This window comes from Pinus tabuliformis, chromosome 7, assembly GCF_031772625.1.
Source record: "Pinus tabuliformis cultivar Carrire ecotype Pingquan chromosome 7, CPIR1, whole genome shotgun sequence".
NCBI classification, from domain to species: Eukaryota; Viridiplantae; Streptophyta; class Pinopsida; order Pinales; family Pinaceae; genus Pinus; species Pinus tabuliformis.
The window spans coordinates 740,147,733-740,163,300 of record NC_142293.1 but is presented as its reverse complement, the minus strand read 5'-3'; positions in this window follow the sequence as shown (position 1 = coordinate 740,163,300).

The following is a 15,568-nucleotide window of genomic DNA, read 5'->3' as shown; positions in this document are numbered from 1 at the left end:
TACATCATTGATGAACAGGGGGTGCATGTCGATCCAGCCAAGATCCAAGTCATTCGGGATTGGCCATCTCCAACCACTCTAACAGAGCTCCGTAGCTTTCTAGGTCTTGCCAACTTCTATCGCAGGTTCGTGTTGGGGTTTTCTCATATTACTTGGCCCTTGAGTCAAGTCACCAAGGGAGGGGCGAAAGCAAAATTCTTTTGGTCTGAATCTCAACAGAAGGCATTCGTGGAGTTGAAGGATCGCCTCTACACGACACCAGTGCTCGCGTTACCAGATTTACAACAACCATTTGATGTCGAGACAGATTCCTCTGACTATGCTATTGGGGCAGTCCTTACTCAACATGGACATCCAGTGGCATATCACAGTGAAACACTTTCAGACACAGTCCGGAAGTACCCCACTTATGATAAAGAGATGTATTCCATTGTACAGGCCTGCCGACAATGGAAGCATTACATTTTGGGGAAGGAAACGGTCATCCACACAGACCACCGACCCCTGCAGTTCATACAGACCCAAGGGAAATTGCAGAATGATCGCCATCAGAAGTGGTCTACATACCTGCAACAGTTCCACTTGAATATCAAGTATAAGAAGGGCAGCACCAATAATGTTGCATATTGCCTCAGTCGACCACTGATCATGGCGTTAACCACCATGCTAAACTCTTGTGGGCACGAGACTTCTGATTGGCTACTTCTCTACAAAAGCGACCAAGAATTTGGCCACACATACCAGACACTCTTGGAGGGTCAGCATGTTCCAGATTTTCACCTCCAGGATGCCCTGTTATGCCACCTGGGTCACCTTTGTGTTCCTTCAAGCGAGCGTGACAAGATGATTTGGGAAGCACACTAGAGTCAGGCTGTTGGGCATTTTGGGGTCGAGAAAATAGTGGCAGTACTGCAAAATTATTTCTATTGGCCGAATATTCGACAGGATGTTGGGAAGTACATCAGATCATGTACTGCCTGTGCCATTTCCAAACCGACCATTAAGAAGCACGGCCTCTATACCCCGTTGCCTACCCATAGTCGACCTTGGGAATCCATCTCCATGGATTACATGTCAGGCCTTCCTTCCACTAAGCATGGAAATGACTGTGTTTTTGTGGTCGTCGACAGGTTCTCAAAGATGGCCATTATGGCGGCCTGCAAGAAGAATATCACAGCAGAAGCCACTGCTAAACTCTTCTTTGAACGAGTGTGGGTGCACTTTGGGATCCCACAGTCTATCATCTCAGATCGGGACAGTCGGTTTCTCAGCACATTTTGGTCCAGTCTCTGGTCAATGCTGGACACCAAACTCACGAAGTCCACAGCCTTCGATCCTCAAACTGATGGCCAAACAGAGGTGGTCAATAGGATGATTGTGCACATTCTGCGCATGTATAACTCAAAGCATTCACGCACATGGGACGAGTGCCTCCCCTATGTTCAGCATAGCTACAACCGAGCTCTTCACAGCTCCACTGGCCATAGCCCTTTTCAGGTGGGTTTGGGATTCCAGCCACTATGCCCCATTGATGTGGCCATGCCACTTGCAGCTACTAACATAAATTCAGCTCATGTCCAGTCCGAAACAGATAAGGCCACCAACTTCATTGAGCGCATCCAACATATTCGCTAGCAGGTCCATGACATTCTGGAGAAATCAAATGCCAAGTACAAGCAGCGACATGATCAACATCGGGTGCCACACAAGTTTCAGGTGGGCGACAAAGTCTGGTTGCATTTGCAAAAGGAACGCCTTACTGGAGCCTATCGGAAATTGAGACCACTCCGATATGGTCCTTACACCATTAGTAAGGCTATGGGAGACAATGCATTTGAGCTCAGCATTCCCCCATTCCTTGGCCTGCACCCAGTGTTCAATTTGGACCGCCTTCGGCCATACTTTCCACCATTGCTAGACACATCTGACATTGCAGAACAGCTCAAACCCACAGAATTAAATCTAGATTGCATGGAACAAGCTGCAACTGATCAGATCATGGACATACAAATCAAGAACACTCGCCAACAGAATATCCAACTGTATCGAGTTGTCAAAGCAGGCCAACTCCTTCAGCAGGGCTAGTGGCTCACCAGGGAACAAGTTCAGCAAAAGTTTCCTCATCTCATGGAGGAACTTAACGCAATGGGGACCATTGCTTCCTAAGGGGGGAGGAATGATCCAGGTGGATATTGGTGGCCACCTGCCAAGTCCACCTGGACCCCCACCATTGTTTCTCTCAGCATTTTCAATTTCCTTAATTGTAGCACAACTTACTATTTTTAGCAGTTTTTCGGGTCCTAAACTTCTGGAGCCGTTTTGAGGCCCTAAACGACGTTTTTTTTGGTAACTCTGGGGGCAACATGGGTCCATGGACCGATGTTGCCCTTCCCAAAGTGGTAGTGCTCAGATAGATCTTTCTAACGAGCTATTGTACGCGTCAAACGGAGATCGTATGCCAAAGTTACGACCTCGGGAAGTTGATGTACCAATTTACCCAAACGGGGCCCACAGTTTGGCGTTTCATCTCCTAGGGTTAGGTTTTGGAATGTTAAGGGTTTTCCATTGTTTCTCAACAATAAATAGGCCTTCGAGCCTCATTGTAACATAGTTCAGAGGCATGTAGCCACCACATCTCTTCTCAGAGATAAGCTACCATCGCCCTAGCTGGTTTATTTCCATTTCTGGTTGTAAGCATATTTCAGTATTTTCCATTAATGAAATGAAGTATTATTTCCGCTGCATCTTTGTGTATATGGTTATCTCTGTAATTTGTTGCATTCCTGTTTAAATCCGGATCAAAAACTTTTTGAGAGAAGGAACCATCGTTTTTCTTCAAGATAAGAATGTCAAGGAAAGGAAGGCTACCATTAATTTTCATATTCTTCATAAACTTGATGAAGGTTGACCATGGAAAATTTTAGGGGCTAATATTCGTAGTTTGGCTAATTTTCCATGCATTTTCCAAATAAAGATTCGCCAATTTGCATTATTTCTAAAATAATTCACCCAAATTTTATAGTACACCATTATTTTACCTTAAAAATCGCCAAAATATTATATCAACTAATATAAAATCATTGGAAATCCAAATATTCCTACAAAAATATCACCAAAAAATTTACAATTTTCATATTAGGGACTATTAATATTCACGAGGGTTTCTAAACTTTAAGATAAAATTCCATCCTTGAAATCTTTTGACAGATTGTTTAGATGTTGGAGGAACAAATCTAACTCATGAAGATTGACGAGCCCCAAAAATGGGTAACTTATTGGGCTCATTTTTCCTATTATTCTCCATAAATCCACCATTCTTCATAGTTTATGCATGCTTTTGAGTATATGTATGTTAATTGGATGAGTGAGAATAGTCACTTGACCATGAAGGCTAATACATGTTTATTGCAGATTTTTGGACAACTTTTGGACCAAGGTCAAGCATTTATGAGCCATTTGACAGCCAAATATGAGCGAACAAGGCTAAGGATTCATAAGAAGGGTGTATCCTGCACTAAATGGCCCTTCCTCGAGTTCTCCACCATCAGCTCAAAGTTCAGCGGCCCACCAAAGTTGATTTCCAAGGGCAGCCGAGCAGCTTTTGTGAAGTGGTTGAGTACTTGAAGTTTTGAGCAGCCAAGCCCCTTGAATTAAGGAGGACTGTTGGAGGTCCTCATAGTGCATAAGTAGGAAGGCTTCTAGCCTTTGTAGTTTACTTTTTGAACATTTTGTATTTTTCACTTTAGTGCTGCTCTGCCTTTCAGCTCATTTTGGAGCTTTTGCTATAAAACATTTGTTGTGACATGGTTATTTTCTGAGTAATGGAAATCAGTTTCAGTTCGCATCAGTTTTGAGCTTCTTCTTAGGAGCCTATAGCTCTTTGGGTTGGGCCCAACCCAAGTGCCAGGTCTTCCTCTGTGTACTGTTATATGTTTTTGCTGTCTTCATAAAATAATTTTTGCTAGTAGATTAAAATCTTGCTTGGTTACCTAGGTCATTTTTGATGATTAAAAAAGCTTTTCATGTTTCAGAGTGATTTTATAGGTTGGTAATAGGAAAGATCTTTGAAAAAGGCCATCAAGAAACCCTGGATCTCACCTCTCCCTCCTCGGGACCATGAGCTAAGACCAAGGTGTCCTTGTTGCCCCAAAAACACTGTTCTTGCTTCTTCATGCAATTGCTAGTGTTAGTTTCTCAGTTGCAAAAGTTGATACCAGATGCGATTACATGCTTAGATCCATTCTAGCTTGGTTTTCATATTTATTTTACATGATTTTCTGCCAACGAATTTCTGTTCATCATGGTTGTTGGTCCCTAAGTCAAAGTAGGTTAGAATAGCTAGATATTTGGTTTGCATGGTCTTTGTTTGGTTAGTTTCAAGAAATAGTGTGCAAAACACCTGTGTTACCTCCCTACCTACCCTTCCTCCATCAGTGCAACCTGCTCCATCCCCTAACTCAGATTCTTGCCCTTCGTTTGCCACATTTTCTCACTTTGACCTAATTTCCATATTTTTGTGCAACATTGCTCTATCCATCCCTGAACAAATCCAGCCATCCTCATCACTTCTCAGCTTCATTTGCCAGGTCCTAGACCCCTCCACATCCTCATCCAACCTCCATCTCCACTTTTCCACCTTTCTTCCACCATCAACCCTTCAAAATCCCCTTTCGGAACATCCTGTAGAACATCTTGTAGAACATCCTGTAGAACCCCTGCAGACTTCCTGTAGAAGATCACGTGAGCGATTTTTCGAGGTCTGAACACTATGAAACTCTCTGGAAGGGTGTTAGGGACCTCTTAGGCCCTCTTCTTACCTTCCCAACCTCCTGCAAGTGCCTACCCCATTTCCTTTCGCCAATCAACCTCTGCACAGTTAAAAACAATTAAAGCACATGCACATATGATTTTTACAAAATTACTCAAAAATACAAAAAGATGTTCCTTTTCAGATTTCACTACAGAAGTAGCTTAGACACATGCACTTTACCTCCCCAAGAGACAATGGCATCCCTTTCTATAGTTTCATCCTCCTTTTCTTGCCCTAGTAGGGGTAGTTAGTAAAATTAGGGTTTGCTAGGGTTTGCACTTCCTTTCAGCTTTCAGCCTCTTTTTGCAAGTAGATTAGCTTCCTTTGAGTGACTTTTGTCCATCACAGTTAAAAGCTTCTTCTAAGAGCTCATAGAAGTTGGCTTAAGCTCCTAGCGGACTTGTGCCAGCTGATCCAGTGATAGCCTGTGGCAAGAGCTACTACTTGTGCATATAACACCATTGCTTCCAAGTTTGTTACGAACTACCGGGTTGATAAAAGTAAAGAAGGGAGTCCCAGGAGTTGCAGCATTATTGCTGCAATACTGGAGCCCACCAACGACCATGAGGCCAAATTGTAACAATCTTAGTTGATTTCCATCAAAATAAAATAAGACCAACATCATGGGACACATATTCCAAGATGAATGGTGGGTAAACATTATAGCGGACATCACTTATGGCTTAATAATGGATATGGAAATTGGCAAAGGAAAAGAATAAATGATTGGCATTTAATTATGAAAATAAAGGAAAATAGGATAAAAGGAAGGTGAAAAGACAAAAAATTGCATGCAAGGGAAATTAGAGGGAAAATGAAGGAAAACCAGGAAAATATGGGCCTCAATGATAGAAAGGATTTAGAGAATGAATTGACAATTTTTGGACTTAGCTTTTGTCAGTTTAGTTTTGGCTCTCTCCTTTCATTCTCTCATACTCTTGCACACTTAGAGCATTCTTGGAGCATGCTTGGAGCATTCTAGCATTCTTTGGAATTGGAGAAAGAAAGCAAAGGAAAGAAAGGAAGCACAAGGAGATTGTTCGATAAATGGATACAACTAGATTTATTTGTAGGTAGTAGGTTGCATGTGTGATTTCCTTCTTGATTTCTGGATGCATGGTATATGCTTGTGATTCCTCGATTATGTGTTTTCATCGCCATGTAAATTTTCTTGGATTGATAGTGGTTTAGCCTAGCCTTTCCATTTCCTATATAATCGTGGTGTTGTGGGGTTACGATTGGACTTTTTGGTTGGTTCTTAGATTCCCTCTATCTATGGGTTGGAACAAACACTCTGGAAGCCCTAGAAGAACTTGGGTTGAGTTACTAGTTCCTAGAACATGTAGGTTGGGACAAACACTCTGGAGCCTTGGTGGTTGAGTTACTAGTCTCTGGAGTTGTGGTTGGAACAAATGCTTTGGAGCCTTGATTTATCTTTGGGTTGATTTACTAATTCCTAGAGCCTTCTACAACTTGGGTAAAAACTGATATGGTTGATGTTAGTGATTTCTAGACCATATAGGTGAGATCACTTTGGTTGAATGTTGATGCTGTTTGGCCTTTGGAATCCCTGGATGGTTTTGTCTTCATTTATCCTATGAGATTCCACATTCATGCTTGGAATATGGTGTGAGGGTGATTGGCTGAAAGAGAAATTTGGTTTAGCCCAATCTATGATCGGGTGGTGATATTATGGATAATTTTCCATGATTTATGTTCTAGTTATTTGTTGGTTATATGATGTATCCTATCTACAGCTCTTGACATGTTTTGATAGATTACTGAATGGTTGATGAATGCATGGGCTAACAAGTGTTATTACAACTTTCTAGAGAAGGCATAGAGCCTTGTTACTGATTTTCATATCAATACTATCAGTTTATGATCAGATATGCATTCATGACCTATACCTTTCATGTTCTTCATATGTTTGATTGTTTGATGAACTGTCTATCATGGACTAGGCATGTCTAGGTCAAGTTCTTGCTTTAGTTTTGATTGATTACCATTTTCATCACCTTTGATAGAATTATGGAAAGTTACAAGAATTTTTGGTCAGTGATCTAGAGGTTGTCTTAAAAAAGTGGGTTAGATCTCAAGACCGCACCTTCTAGATTGGGAAATTTCAGTCATAACTGCATGGAAGCAGGCTCATGCGTGCGGTTATAGCCTTCAAACCACACTGAAGCTATGTTGTGCCTATAGTTGGGGAGCTTCCCCTGTGAAAGGAGCTCCTGCTAAGGGATTAAAAATCTGGAGTGGTTTGTTGGCTCCTGAGTGGTCTGTATTCCCTAAGGGATAAACATTTATTGTTGGTTTATTTGCCCCCCTTCCATATAAACTAGATATTGGAGGTTGGGTCATATCATAGTGACACTAAGCTCATGTTTACCCTGGGTAGTTTGTAAAAGTGGTTAAATGTGGGGTGGGGTGGTTACAGGGTGTTATCAGAGCTTCGAGGTTCAAATAATTGGACTGAATGGACTAAGTGCATATGGTTATGTATGCATTTTAGTTGTTTATGTGTTCATCATGCATGCATGTAGGTTACTTCTTGTTATGATCATGATACTTATGTATGATTTGACATGCTTGTCAATATTATATCATGCTAAACTGAACTGAGTTTTGTATATGAGATAGCCTCCCCTGAACTTCACAAAGGTATGATGTTTATTTTTCTATATTTGGTTTATCTAACATGACATGTTTTCAGGAACTAAAAGATCAAATATGATGAGCATAATGGTGAATTATAGTTCATGTGACTCTCCTTACAGATCAACTAAGAAACAAGGAGATGAGTATTCTCCTAATATAGAAGATACACAAAGAAGTTTAAAGGAAGAAATCAAAGCTGTGAGGCAGATAATAATGGGTTGATTAAGGCAAAGGAAGAGCTTACCAGAGCTTAGGAAAAGAGAGAAGAGGTTAACACAATCATCCTTTAAGTCTTTGAAATTCGCAGAAGCAGAAACAAGAGGGGATTAGTCATGGACAAGAGGAAAGGACTAATGGGGCATATGGTAGTAGGTCTCGATCAGGATACGGATTGGACAAAGATGATACAGTCAGAGGTGGTAGATATTTGGATACACCTGACAGGTAGCTAGCACTCATGGATTCTATTCTAGCTCTAGTTTAGAGAAACATCATTGTCATTACTACCAACATCCTTATAGGACGAGTGAGAAGCAATATTTTCCAGAGGATTTCAAGAAATCCAAGCCTCCTACTTTTGATTGGGATGTGAAGAAACTAGAAAATGTAGAAGCATGGCTGCTTTAGAATACATGATTATTCATAGAATATGAAAGCCAATATCACTATCTTCAATCTCAATGGAAGAGCAAACATCTAGTGGGAAGATGTGAAGAGTGTTATAGGCATTAGAGTAGAGGAGTTTAGTTGGCATGAGTTTAACTTCAAGAAGAAGTACTTGTCAGATAGATATTATGACATAAATGCTAATGAATTATATCAGTTGAAGATGGGTTCTGTGACAGATGAAGGGTACATGATTAAGTTCCTTGAGTCCACGAGGTATGTGGCCTACCTCAAGGATAAGAAGAAAAGGCTCCCAAGGTACATCAGTGGATTTCCTTTAGCATTTAAAAATTGGATTGAGTATGATGAGCCTTGGTCATTGGAGGAATTTATTGGGAAGTTGAAGCATTCTTATGACCAGTCAAAGCAAAAGTCTGAACCTAAGGGGGATTGGAAAGGTAATGAAAAGACGAAAGGAAAGTGGGCTAAGAAGCGACAAAGACCTTAGGATGAACATAATAAGGAGAATGTAACACCTCTTAAGAAGTTCAATGCAGTTGACAAAGGACATGGATTCTAGCTTGAGGAATAGAATAAGGGTGATGGAAGGAAGCCTTTGCATTGTTGGACTTGTGGTGGAGAGTATTGCAGGAGATATTGTCCATAACATCAAGATGGCAGACCTCATATTTACAGTGCTCAGGAGACATAGACAGTTAGGGATGTTGGTTAGAGTATTCCTCGAATCTATGCGACACTTGATAATAGGCAGGTGGACCATCTTGAATCCATTATTGAGATGGAAGGTAAGATATGTGATCGAGGTGTTTCCATTTTGATTAATCCTATATATAATTATAGTTTTGTTAGTCCTGACATGGTGGATAAGTGTGTCTTGAATAAATAAGTGCATGTAGAGTGTTGGTTGGTGCAGTTGGATATAAAGACTAAAAAAAGAGTTCATCATTGGGTAAGATCTTGTGCATTTGAGTTGAATGGTATGCCTACATCAGCACATCTAAATGTGCTTCCTTTGGGTTCATATAGTATGATTTTAGGCATGGATTGGGTGTTCACTCATAGTGCTAAGGTAGACTTCTATGAGAAGGTTATTGAGTGGTTGGATGATGATGGAGAAAAAAGAATCTTGCAGGGAAGAATAAGCCTACATCACTGAGAATGGTTACAACCATGCAAGCTAAGTGTAATTGCAAGAAAGTGTGTGTACTGTTTTTAGTGCATATTTCTAGTGACAAAGGGAAGGAGGTTGAAGATGATGTATTCCTGAAGAGGTATCCTATTTTGCATCAGTTTCAGGATGTGTTTCCACTAGAGATTTTAGAGTTACCACCTCATAGGGAAGTGGATTTATCTATTGAGTTGGTACTGGGAGCAACACCAGTATCAAAGGCACCTTACCAAATGATTAGTCCAGAGTTGGTGGAATTGAAGTTGTAGCGTAAGGAAATGCTTGATAAGGGATACATAAGGCCAAGTGTGTCACCTTAGGGTGCACCAGTATTGTTTGTAAAGAAGAAGGACGATACTCTTAGGTTGTGCATTGATTATAGGAAGTCGAACAAGGTGACTATCAAGAACAAGTGTCCATTGTTGTGGATTGATTATTTGTTTTATCAACTGAATGGAATAGAAGTGTTCTTAAAGATTGATCTAACATCAGGATATGATTAGGTGCCCATCAAAGAAAAAGATATTTACAAGACCACATTTCGTATCAAGTATGGGAATTATGAGTTCGTAGTGGTTCCTTTTACTCTTACCAATGATGATCTAGGTGGATATTGGTGGCCACCCACCTATCCCACCTAGATCTCCAATTAGTTTCTTTTTTTTCCTTGTTAATTTCAACATTTACTATTTTTATCATTTTTTCAAGTCCTGAACTTCCGGAGTAGTTCTGACCCCCTAAACGGCATTTTTTGAGGTCTACAATAGGTATGTTGCCAGAGGCCTACAAAAAAACATGTATTACTCAAAGAGACATTTCCAAAAATGTATCATATGCAGCAAACAGAGATAATATAACCAAGTTATGACCTCAAGAAGTTGCCTACCCAACTAACCCCAACAGGGCCCACAAACTCTTAGTGTTACATCTCCTGGGGTTAGGGTTTTGGTTGTTTAGGGTTTTCTCATACTTTCCAAAAATAAATAGGCCATTGAGCCTCATTGTAACACAGTTCAGAGGCATGTAGCCAGTAACCACCACATCTCTTCTTAGAGATAAGCTACCATCACCCGAGCTAGTCTTATTTCCATTATGCTTGTAAGCATATTTCAATATTTGTTATTAATGAAATGAAGTGTTATTTCTGCTTCATATTTGTATTTATGGTTATATCTATAATTTGTTGTGTTCCTATTTAAATTCAAATCAGTGGTATCAGAGTGGTGTGCTCTTTCTCTATTTTTATTTGCATGTCCCCAACGAGGTCGAGACAGAAGGAATTAGGGCTTGAACCGGTCGAACCTTTGCAAGACTAGCCTCACAAATCCTGAAGACCTCCCATGGGGGGAGAAAAGAAAGATGAGGGGGTAGGATATCCTTTCAAAATTTTGCTCGAAGAATCCCTCGAGTGACAGAGGAACGCGATGATAGACAACTTTGCCCAAATCCTTTAGCGACTACCCAAAGAAAACGAATCTACTTCCAACAGTTAATCTCGAAGTGACACACCCTTTAAGGTACAAGTTAACTTTGACATTCCAATATTTGAGGGTCAGATAGATGCGGATGTAGTAGGTAAATGGTTAAATATGTTAGAAGGATATTTTTCTATTCATGATTTTTCCCGTCGAGAAAAGATTACTTTTGCTATTCTCAAAGCCTCCCCCCACGTCAAGGACTGGTGGGAAACCTATTGTGAAAAGAAGGATGAAAGTACACCCTCGCTATTTTCGGCCACACTGACTTGGGATTCATTTCGGGACACCATTTAGGAGCAGTGCTACCCTATCGGGAGCAATGAGGATAAATACATAAAGTGGACCACACTGCGATAGGGAATGGACTAAGATGTGCTAAAATTTACCAATGTTTTCCACACCCTTCACACGAAGTTGGGTATTAAGGATTCTGAGAAACATTTGTTACTCAAGTACACCGGTTGCCTACACAGGTACATCTAGGATGAGATGGATTTCCTAGACATCTCCTCACTCAACACGACATACTGATACACTGTTAAGATCGAGCATAAGCTTAAACAAAAAAAATGATACTTTGGATTTGTGAATCTGAAGCAAGGGAAAGGTGCCCCTAAACCATAGAGTAAAAGGAAAAGCCAAGGCAAGGAAACTCGAGATAACCTACCGAAGTCGCAAGCAAAGAACAACACCACAAAGACAAAGAAGGACACAGGAAAGTGGTGTGAGTTCCATAAGAGCTCCACTCACAACACAAGTGAGTGTCGGTCCAAGCAGTCACTTGAAGCTGAGCTGAAGGCTTCTGAGATCGATGCATGTTCCAACTCTAAGTGAGAACTGAACAAGGGGTATGATAAAGGGAAGCAAATAATTGACACGGAGCCCCGTGCCATTATGACCACCACCAATATTGAGAAGAGGGGGAGCACCTATTCCACTCACAGATGTGGGTGAAGGGTTCTCCATTGCAGTTCATTGTCGACAACGGGAGCCAAAAGAACCTCATTTCAGTAGAGGTTGTGAAGCGGCTAGGCCTACCAACTACAACACATCTGTAGTTGTATACCATTGGGTGGCTTCACCAAGGACGATATCTCCGCGTCAGCCAACAGTGTCGCCTTCCCTATAGCATCAAGCCCTTCACAGATGAGGTACTATGTGATGTTTCTCCTCTTGAATTTTGTGATGTATTATTAGGACAACCATACTTATGGAAGTGATATGTTGTATATGAGTCTAGACCTCACTCTGTTATTATTTATTTGGGTATTAAGTTATACAGGATACCAGAGGTAGCCCAACCTACCACCATCTCTTTGATCTCTCCTAAGAAATACAGTATGGTCATCTCCCAAACTGGGAAATTTGTTTTGTTTTTTATTTTCTCTCAAAGTAAGGAGGATTTCATAGCCACAACCATGGCCCCCAAGAAGAGTTCCTCCAAGCAATAGAAGTAGGTGGATACGGTTGTGGAAGAATATAGGGACATATTCTCCTCACCCACAGGGGTACCCTTACATTGTCAGGTCAAGCATTCAATCGATCTGACTCCTGGAGCACTTCTACCCAACAGGTTGATATATTATTGCTCCATTCTAGAAAATAAAGAGATCAAGCGGAAAATCTAGGAGTTACTATAGAAAGGGAACACCCAACCAAGTTCCTCTCCTTATGGGAGCCCAATTGTACTTGTATAGAAGAAGGATGGGACCCAAAGGATCTGCATTGATTATCGGGCACTAAACAAAATCATTGTCAGGAACAAGTATCCAATCCCACGGATTAATGACCTGCTAGACCAACTCAAGGGGGCCAAGTATTTCAGGAAGATTGATCCGAAGTCTGGTTATCAGCAGGTTCCAATAGAGCCCACAGATGTATGGAAGACTGCCTTTAAATCCAAGGAAGGCATTTTTGAATGGTTGGTTATGCCCTTCGAGTTGAAAAATTCCCCTACTACTTTTCTGAGGCTAATAGATGACATCTTGCGACCCTTCACCAACTCATTCATGGTGGTTTATCTAGAAGACATCCTCATCTTTAGAAAGAGTTGAGGAGAACACTTGAAGTACATTTGGCAAGTCCTTCAAGCCCTTCAGTAGCACAAACTGTGTGCCAACTTGGAGAAATTGACCTTTGGCATGAGCCAGGTCCAATAATTGGGTTACATCATAGATGAGTGTAGCGTGCATGTGGACCTAGCCAAGATCCAAGTCATTTGAGACTAGCCAACTCGATCACTCTAATAGAGCTTGACAACTTTTTGGGCCTTGCAAATTTCTATTGGAGGTTCATGTTGGGATTCTCCCATATCACTTAGCCTTTGAGTCATATTACTAAGGGCAGGGCGAAGGTAAAGTTTGACTGATATGAGTCCCAACAAAATGCATTCATTGAGTTGAAGCACTGCCTCTACTTTGCACTGGTACTCACACTGCCAAACCTGCAACAACCATTTGAAATCGAGATAGACACCTCAGATTATGCTATTGGTATAGTCCTCACCCAACATGGGCATCTAGTGGCCTATCATAGTGAGATACTTTTTGATACAATTTGGAAGTACCCCACCCATGATAAAGAGATGTATTCCATTGTGCAGGCTTGTCAACAATGGAAGCATTACATTTTGGGGAAGGAGATGGTCATCCACACCGATCACTGACCTCTTCAATTTATACAGACACAGGATAAGTTGTAGAACGATCACCATCAGAAGTGGTCTAGATATATGCAACAATTCCACCTAAACATTAAATACAAAAAGGGTAGCACCAATCATGTTGCAAACTACCTCAACCGACCCCCAGTTATAGCACTAACTTCCACCTCTAGGACACATTATTAGGCTTCCTGGGCCACCTTTGTGTTCCTTCAAGCGAGCATGCCAAGCTTATTTGGGAGGCACACTACAGTCGGGTAGCAGGACACTTTGGTGTGGAGAAAATTGTGGGTGTACTACAAAATTACTTTTCTTGGCCCAAGCTCTGATTGTATGTTGGGAAATATATGAGATCCTGCATTGTCTATGCCATCACCGAGCCAACCATCAAGAAGCAAGGCATGTACACTCTTCTGCCTACTCCTAGCACTACAACAAAACCAGCGATTAGTGTCCCTTTTTACTTCTTTTTTTGCATCTAGAGCCCATTTTTGGTGCTATTTGCATCCATTTATCAAATATGGTGCAAAACTTGACACAAAATTTGCATCAAGTTTTGCACCAAATCTTACACCAAGTTTAGCACCAGGTATTGCAATAGGTTTTTCACCACGTTTTGCACCAAATTTTATGCCAAGTTTTGTATCATCCTTTACACCAGGTTTTGTTCCAGGTTTTGCATCAAGTTTGGCACCTAATTTTGTTTGACATACTTTTGCATCCTCATTTGCATCCACTTTTTGCACCTACACTTGCATCAACTTTTGCATCGACTTTTGCATCCTTTTTTAAATCATTTTTTGCATCCATTTTTTCATCCATTTGTGCATCCCTTTTGCGCCAAGTTTTACATCGTGTTTTGTGTCTAGTTTTGCATAAAATTTTGCATCTACTTTTGTTGCATCCATTTTTCCCTCTTGTTTGGCATCCATATTTACATCCTCTTTTGCATCTATTATTGTACCCACTATTGCATCTAATATTTTTGTGCCACAATTAGTGCCTAGTTTGGCACCTCCTTTTGCACCCACTTTTGATTATAATTTTTCATCCACGTTTGCATCCTCATTTGCGTCTAGGTTTTCATCAACTACTACATCTATTTTTGCATCCTTTTTTGTATCCAATTTTGGACCAGGATTTTCATCGGGTTTTGTGTCTCGTTTTGCATCTACTTTTGCATCGACTTCTATTGCATCCACTTTTTCACACAATTTTGCATCCACTGTTGCACCCATTTTAAATTTCACTTTTTGCATCCCTTTTTACATCTTCATTTGCATCATACTTTGATTCTTTTTTTGCATCTATCATTACATCCACTTTTGTTATGCCACAATTTGCACCATGTTTTTCACTCACTGTTGTATCCACGTTTGCTTCCAATTTTGCATCCATGTTCACATCCTCTTTTGCATCAAATATTGCATCTATTTTTGCATCCACTTTTATGTCAGGTTTATGCATTGGGTTTTGCATCTCGTCTTGTATCTACTTTTGCATCTACTTACATTATATCCATTTTTTGCATCCAATTTTGTTTTGCCTGTTGCATCAATGTTTGCTTCCACTTTTACATCCATTTTTGCATCTTATTTTGCATATTTTTTGTCTATTGTTACATCCACTTTTGTTGCACCATATCTTGCGCTTACCATTGCAACCACATTTGCTTCCACGTTTGCATCCCCTATTGCATCCACTTTTGTTTCATCCATTTTTGCATATACTTTTGTTTCCGTTGTTGCATCCACATTTGTTTCACCACAATTTGTGCCAAGTTTTACACCTACCATTGGACCCATGTTTGCTTCCACTTTTGCCTTCATGTTTGCATTAACAACTGCATCTACTTTTGCATCCACTTTTGTGTCAGGTTTTTCATGTTGTTGTGCATCTACTTATGTTGTATCCACTTTTCATCCAATTTTACTTCTATTGTTGCCCCCATTTCTATGTTCGCTTTTGCATCCCTTTTCCAACACTCATCATATTTTCTGCATTGATGATATTCCTTATGGCATTGACAATTATGAACAATTGATGACAATGTCAATAATATTGACAATGATGAAAATGAAGATGATGGCGATGACATGAATTGTGATTATGATGATAAAGACGATAGTGGTTACAATGACAATGATGATGATGGCAATGAT